The sequence below is a fragment of the Brachyhypopomus gauderio genome, unplaced genomic scaffold (assembly GCF_052324685.1).
Source record: "Brachyhypopomus gauderio isolate BG-103 unplaced genomic scaffold, BGAUD_0.2 sc208, whole genome shotgun sequence".
NCBI classification, from domain to species: domain Eukaryota; kingdom Metazoa; phylum Chordata; class Actinopteri; order Gymnotiformes; family Hypopomidae; genus Brachyhypopomus; species Brachyhypopomus gauderio.
This window is the reverse complement of record NW_027507029.1, coordinates 209,306-217,931: the sequence shown is the minus strand read 5'-3', so window position 1 is coordinate 217,931 and position 8,626 is coordinate 209,306.

Here is an 8,626-nt window from a genome sequence, read left to right as displayed (position 1 = left end):
CTCCTATCTTCTCTCCACACACCAGCAATTTCACACCGTCACACCAGGCTTCTCAGGGGCCTTTGGTGGGGGGGGAGGGGGGAGGGGGGTACAAAAGTTTTATACTCTTCCCAAAGTATATCAATGGGCTAAGCGATGGAGTCACTTTACCTTCCACGGGTGCCACGCGGCGGGGGTGCCGCTGATGTGTGGATGCTACATTAGCATACCCGCGCTGATGACAGTGGAATCGTGTTGACTGGCGCTACAATGGAGCTGATTAGTTCTGACAGGGGTGAATGAAAAAAAAAGAAAAACCTGGAGCATGGTAATCAAGGTGGAAGAGCCGGTGGCGTTGTGTCCCGCTGAAGGCTGATCGGGCCCTCTCGTACCATGGAGAATGAGAACGCCTGCTGTCCACCACGCACACGCACGCCACAATCGCACCAGACGCAGGTATCTCAGCATCAACGTTTGGACGCTTACGCACCCAGACACTAACGTGCAGGGGGACCCGAAGAAGAGTCAGAGGCTTGCAGGCACGCGCAGGAGGGGTTGTGTGGGACCACGGGTCTCTGTACTCACCGCACCTTTGACGCTATGTGACTGAAAAACGTCTGAGCCAGGATAGCAGCTCCCACCCCACCTGACAGTAGATACATGGGTGGAATACAGCATCTCACCAATGGGACGTCTTCTTTGACCGTGCGCGTGGACGCACTACGAGAACCACCCCACCGACCCCCAGCGCCAGCCACTCAGCACCGCCTTCAGCTTGCTGTCGGCATGAGGTGAGCAGGCCCCTCCCCTTCTCCTTGGCGGAAATGAAACCGCATTTCTAAAGTTCGGGGGTGGGTTTCCTGAAACGTTCGTAGCGCTAAGTACTTCGTAACCTCGTATGAAACGTATGAGGTTAAGAAGTACTTAGCGCCAAGAACGTTTGGGGAAACTCACCCCGGTTCGGTAACACAAAGCGAATCACTCAGCGGGAGGGAAGTAAAGGCCTCGGTTCAGCTCACGCCTGGGCGGTCCCTGTCATCACTGGCGCGAAGCACCAGCCGGGCTCTCAGCAGAGACAGCAACAGCTGGGGGGAGGGTAGACACGCCTCCCAGACACGCCTCCCAGACACCTGTACAACTTTTACGACTTCTGATGGAGTCTGCTCGACCTTGCCCCGCACCTCGGCACACACACTCGGGTGCGCACACGCAGGCACTCCGGCAGGGTCTGCCCGATGCCAGATTAGATAGCCACGCCCGTATCAGGCCTTGTCATCTCTGCTGCTCACTGAACACACTTCCAGCTCGGGAGGTGACCTTCCGCACAGCCGGGGAAAAGCGGACAGGGCGTCAGGACGGGCGGAGCTATCTCATCTCAAGCCCCGCCCCCACCAGGGAGAGAGATCGTGGAGGGACACGTCCGGGCAGGCTGAGACGGTCTCAGAGAAAGGGGTGTGATCTGGTAACTGGATTCCAGTACGGCCCATCCATCCACAGGTATGGGAGTTAATGTTCCATTCTAAACCTTCTTTTAATGACTGCTTTGGGATTAGATATCAGCACATGAGAGGAGAGAAAAAAGGTGGCAAAGTTGATAAACTGTAGGTGAATGTGAAGAACCCACACCATAATTTCTGTGAACTTACCATGAAAATGAATCACTCTGTTGCAAATTGGATTAAACTACGGGGAATTAAAAACATGCAGCTCAAGCAAGCAACAAAAGTTGTATACTTGCCCTCTGATTATGTCTGCAAAACTATAAACTACTGCCTACATCATATAAATAAGGCATGGGTGTATGTATTGGGCTAGTGGACACTTGTTATGGGCAGGATCTTCATGACCTCTATGGCTTTATACCATACATTTATTTTCGACTGTATATCCATGAAACACACTGAAAAGCCTGATAAAGTGTTTAAAGTGTTAAACATTTTATGCAATTATTATCAAACATTTCAAATCTTTTTAAATATTTCTTTCATTTTTAATGCTGAACAAAGCATGAGGCAGTAGTTGTATTGTTCCTCAAACTTTAGTCCACCTTAAATGGTGCAGCCCTCTTCTTTTTATTCAAATTCTCTATTCCACCTTAAACGGCCTCATTCACACTCTCGCTCGTGATTTGATGGGTTTAGGTTCAGCGGTCAGAACCAGAAATGCGATCATCATTTCAGACGGCTCTGCTGACGACCAGAACACTGGTGGCATGTTGTGGAGCTGACGTAGCTGCTGCAGACTCCTGTGCTCCACGCTCCTCACCTCCACACACCTGCACTGGTTCCACACCTCCTCACCTCCACACACCTGCACTGGTTCCACACCTCCTCACCTCCACACACCTGCACTGGTTCCACACCTCCTCACCTCCACACACCTGCACTGGTTCCACACCTCCTCACCTCCACACACCTGCACTGGTTCCACACCTCCTCACCTCCACACACCTGCACTGGTTCCTCACCTCCTCACCTCCACACACCTGCACTGGTTCCACACCTCCTCACCTCCACACACCTGCACTGGTTCCACACCTCCTCACCTCCACACACCTGCACTGATTCCACACCTCCTCACCTCCACACACCTGCACTGGTTCCACACCTCCTCACCTCCACACACCTGCACTGGTTCCACACCTCCTCACCTCCACACACCTGCACTGGTTCCACACCTCCACACACCTGCACTGGTTCCTCACCTCCACACACCTGCACTGGTTCCACACCTCCTCACCTCCACACACCTGCACTGGTTCCACACCTCCTCACCTCCACACACCTGCACTGGTTCCACACCTACTCACCTCCACACACCTGCACTGGTTCCACACCTCCTCACCTCCACACACCTGCACTGGTTCCACACCTCCTCACCTCCACACACCTGCACTGGTTCCACACCTCCTCACCTCCACACACCTGCACTGGTTCCACACCTCCTCACCTCCACACACCTGCACTGGTTCCACACCTCCTCACCTCCACACACCTGCACTGGTTCCACACCTCCTCACCTCCACAAACCTGCACTGGTTCCACACCTCCTCACCTCCACACACCTGCACTGGTTCCACACCTCCTCACCTCCACACACCTGCACTGGTTCCACACCTCCTCACCTCCACACACCTGCACTGGTTCCACACCTCCTCACCTCCACACACCTGCACTGGTTCCACACCTCCACACACCTGCACTGGTTCCACACCTCCACACACCTGCACTAGTTCCACACCTCCTCACCTCCACACACCTGCACTGGTTCCACACCTCCTCACCTCCACACACCTGCACTGGTTCCACACCTCCTCACCTCCACACACCTGCACTGGTTCCACACCTCCTCACCTCCACACACCTGCACTGGTTCCACACCTCCACACACCTGCACTGGTTCCTCACCTCCACACACCTGCACTGGTTCCATACTCACCTCCACACACCTGCACTGGTTCCTCACCTCCACACACCTGCACTGGTTCCATACTCACCTCCACACACCTGCACTGGTTCCACACCTCCTCACCTCCACACACCTGCACTGGTTCCACACTCACCTCCACACACCTGCACTTGTTCCACACCTCCACACACCTGCACTGGTTCCACACTCACCTCCACACACCTGCACTGGTTCCACACCTCCACACACCTGCACTGGTTCCACACTCACCTCCACACACCTGCACTGGTTCCACTCACCTCCACACACCTGCACTGGTTCCACACCTCCTCACCTCCACACACCTGCACTGGTTCCACACCTCCTCACCTCCACACACCTGCACTGGTTCCACACCTCCTCACCTCCACACACCTGCACTGGTTCCACACCTCCTCACCTCCACACACCTGCACTGGTTCCACACCTCCTCACCTCCACAAACCTGCACTGGTTCCACACCTCCACACACCTGCACTAGTTCCACACCTCCTCACCTCCACACACCTGCACTGGTTCCACACCTCCTCACCTCCACACACCTGCACTGGTTCCACACCTCCTCACCTCCACACACCTGCACTGGTTCCACACCTCCACACACCTGCACTAGTTCCACACCTCCTCACCTCCACACACCTGCACTGGTTCCACACCTCCTCACCTCCACACACCTGCACTGGTTCCACACCTCCTCACCTCCACACACCTGCACTGGTTCCACACCTCCACACACCTGCACTAGTTCCACACCTCCTCACCTCCACACACCTGCACTGGTTCCACACACCTCCACACACCTGCACTGGTTCCACACCTCCTCACCTCCACACACCTGCACTGGTTCCACACCTCCTCACCTCCACACACCTGCACTGGTTCCACACCTCCTCACCTCCACACACCTGCACTGGTTCCACACCTCCACACACCTGCACTGGTTCCACACCTCCTCACCTCCACACACCTGCACTGGTTCCACACCTCCTCACCTCCACACACCTGCACTGGTTCCACACCTCCACACACCTGCACTGGTTCCTCACCTCCACACACCTGCACTGGTTCCATACTCACCTCCACACACCTGCACTGGTTCCTCACCTCCACACACCTGCACTGGTTCCATACTCACCTCCACACACCTGCACTGGTTCCACACCTCCTCACCTCCACACACCTGCACTGGTTCCACACTCACCTCCACACACCTGCACTTGTTCCACACCTCCACACACCTGCACTGGTTCCACACTCACCTCCACACACCTGCACTGGTTCCACACCTCCACACACCTGCACTGGTTCCACACTCACCTCCACACACCTGCACTGGTTCCACTCACCTCCACACACCTGCACTGGTTCCACACCTCCACACACCTGCACTTGTTCCACTCACCTCCACACACCTGCACTGGTTCCTCACCTCCACACATCTGCACTGGTTCCACACTCACCTCCACACACCTGCACTGGTTCCTCACCTCCACACACCTGCACTGGTTCCACTCACCTCCACACACCTGCACTGGTTCCTCACCTCCACACACCTGCACTGGTTCCACACTCACCTCCACACACCTGCACTGGTTCCACACTCACCTCCACACCGGCTGCCCTGTTGCACTGCCCTATGGGAGTGGCACCTGTGGGCCTTTCTGTTCAATCTAAACTACACAGCTGCACACAGCTTCAAATAAAAAGACGTGATCGGTTTCATATCTGTTACCTGCTGTACCGTCTGACATCAGTCAACAAGGTAAATGGTGAACAGATTAAAACATCTTCTGGTGGTTTAAAATAAACACTGGGGACTGGCTGGGACATGACTGTGAGCTGCTGTCGTGTGTGATTCTTCTAGCTGGCCACAGACGGCGCCACACGAACGACCCGTTTTACATTAAAAATGGACGGGTTCTCCGAAACGAGTTTTTCTGCATGCAGAGTTTGCCTGCCTTTATTCTGAGCCTCAAGTGCAGGGGGGAGGGGGGAGCGTTTCTGGGGGTCTGGAGGTGAGGATGACAGCTACCCCTCTACCCCTCTGCCCCTCTGCCCCTCTACCCCTCTGCCCCTCTACCCCTCTACCCCTCTACCCCTCTACCCCACAGCCCATCAGCGGTGCAGGTAAATCATTGATCAGTCTGACAAATTTCATCAGGGACTTTTTTGACTGCCACGATCAATGAAGCAGCAGTCACGATCCCTGTCTGACATGCCAAAGAAGATCTTTGTGTGTGTGTGTGTGTGTGTGTGTGTGTGTGTGTGTGTGTGTGTGTGTGTGTGTGTGTGTGTGTGTGCACGCGCACCACATTGACTCAGAAAGATAAAGAGTAAAGGAACTGACACCAGCAACATCGAACAGTGGTGTGAAAGTCAGAGAGTTGGAGTGGGAGGGGTCACAGGGATATAAAAATGGAGCATTTTGGGTAAACAAGCCGAATCCTGAAACACAGCATCAGAAAGAAGGCCGTGTCTGTGGCGGGCCTGTGGCTTGATCAGGCGCGACCCGTCTGTGCTGCTAAGAACACAGGGAGAGGGCCAATTAGGTGCTCCTGAAGCCCTGATCAGAGAGCAGGCCCGGGACATAATAGGGCTGTGTGAGGCCGACGGCACCTGAGCGCTCCCGCCCGCCTTTTATCTTCCTGTCTTTTATCTTCCTGCACTCCTGACACGGGCCGGGCGCTTCCACGCAGGTGTGTGCCGGCCCGCTGGACCCAGACACGCTGCCGCAGCAGCCCCGCCCGTCTGCACCACCTCCTGACGGCGTCGTACTGCCCACGCCGTGTGGCAGCAGCTCCGCCCATCTGAAATACCCCTCCACCCACACCATGCTGCAGCTCCACCCGTCTGAAATACCCCTCCACCCACGCCATGCTGCAGCTCCGCCCGTCTGAAATACCCCTCCACCCACGCCATGCTGCAGCTCCACCCGTCTGAAATACCCCTCCACCCACACCATGCTGCAGCTCCACCCGTCTGAAATACCCCTCCACCCACGCCATGCTGCAGCTCCACCCGTCTGAAATACCCCTCCACCCACGCCATGCTGCAGCTCCGCCCGTCTGAAATACCCCTCCACCCACGCCATGCTGCAGCTCCACCCGTCTGAAATACCCCTCCACCCATGCCCCATGCAGCAGCTCCACCCGTCTGAAATACCCCTCCACCCACGCCATGCTGCAGCTCCACCCGTCTGAAATACCCCTCCACCCACGCCATGCTGCAGCTCCACCCGTCTGAAATACCCCTCCACCCACACCATGCTGCAGCTCCGCCCGTCTGAAATACCCCTCCACCCACACCATGCTGCAGCTCCGCCCGTCTGAAATACCCCTCCACCCACGCCATGCTGCAGCTCCACCCGTCTGAAATATCCCTCCACCCACGCCATGCAGCAGCTCCACCCGTCTGAAATACCCCTCCACCCACGCCATGCTGCAGCTCCACCCGTCTGAAATACCCCTCCACCCATGCCCCATGCAGCAGCTCCACCCGTCTGAAATACCCCTCCACCCACGCCATGCTGCAGCTCCACCCGTCTGAAATACCCCTCCACCCACACCATGCTGCAGCTCCGCCTGTCCGCACCACCACCCCACCCTGTGCCTTATATGACTCGAGGCACTTATCAAAGATATTGCAGTCAGTTCCATATGGAGCATGCAATTTGAATATAAACAAAACAGGGACAACAAGCGGTGTGGTTGGAGCACGGTTAGAGCACGGTTGGAGTGGGGCAGGGGGTAAGCAAGAGGCGCTGTGGGGGGGGCAGGGTAAGGGGGCAGGAAGGTATCAGAGGGCTGGGGTCTTTTCTGAAAGGCACGTTGAAACGCACAGACGTGTGAAACCGAGAGGCGCACGTGATACCATGGCCATCTCGGGCGGTCGACGGCGTGCGGCGTGTCTTCAGCTTCATTGGACTTGACGTGGAGCTGATTTTGGAGCGGCTCGGCTCGTTCCAGAAGCAGCTGCTCGCGAAAACTAACACGTCTATTTCGGAGACGGGATTCTCACCTCCACTCCTTTATCTCCCGCTAATTAGCATGGCTGCTAATGAGAACTCTGCCACACACGGCAAGCACATGCATCCCATCTTACTCATGCACAGTCTGCATGTGAGAGTGAAGAGGAACCATCTGTAATTTTCAAAAACTTATACAGAGAGAAAACTAATTAACTTTGGTAGACCCATAAAATACAGTTGGGTACTCACCCAGCGCAGATTATTTTTAATTAATCTGGTATGAAATGGAATGAGCGAGTTAAAGAAAAGCTGGACGTTGCAGATACCCTGTTTCCTAAACATCAGACATAATGCTGACATGCTTTAGTAGCACAAAATACACCATTAAATTCACACCAAATATCCAAAACAAAACAAACAAATTACTGGATTACCACTCTTAGGTGTTGGAAGGTGTGTGTGTGTGTGTGTGTGTGTGTGTGTGTGTGTGTGTGTGTGTGTGTGTGTGTGTTCATGTGCATGTATAGTTTCCCATTTGGCACTTGCAATATTTGGCAGTTAGGGTATGGCAGTGGTGACAGTGAGATGTTTGTGTGTGTGAGTGCGCATGCGTGCATGCATGCTTGTGTGTGTGTGTGTGTGTGTGTGTGTGTTAGGAAGAGAGACAGTAACAGAGCTCAGTTTGGTCACTTGATTGGCAGGGTCACTTTGCACCTGTCTAACTGTCAGTCATGTAGCACCCCAGCCATCTTTAATAATCCGCTGCCCTCCCCACACCCTACACAGCCCTCCCCACACCCAGAACAGCCCTCCCCACACCCTACACAGCCCTCCCCACACCCTACACAGCCCTCCCCACACCCTACACAGCCCTCCCCACACCCAGAACAGCCCTCCCCACACCCTACACAGCCTCACACCCTACACAGCCCTCCCCACACCCAGAACAGCCCTCCCCACACCCTACACAGCCCTCCCCACACCCTACACAGCCCTCCCCACACCCTACACAGCCCTCCCCAGCTCCATCCCCGAGTGGGAGAAGGTGTTAAAGCCGTCAAACAACTGTCAAATTTAGCAAAACAAGGACATTTCGTGACTGTATCAGCAAACCATATGACCAAAGTCACATGATACAAACTCAGATCATGACATCCTATACAGACTTCAAAACAGGGAAGCAACGGGCTACGTACACGCATGCCAACAGACAGAGAAACTCAGAGAAGCCTG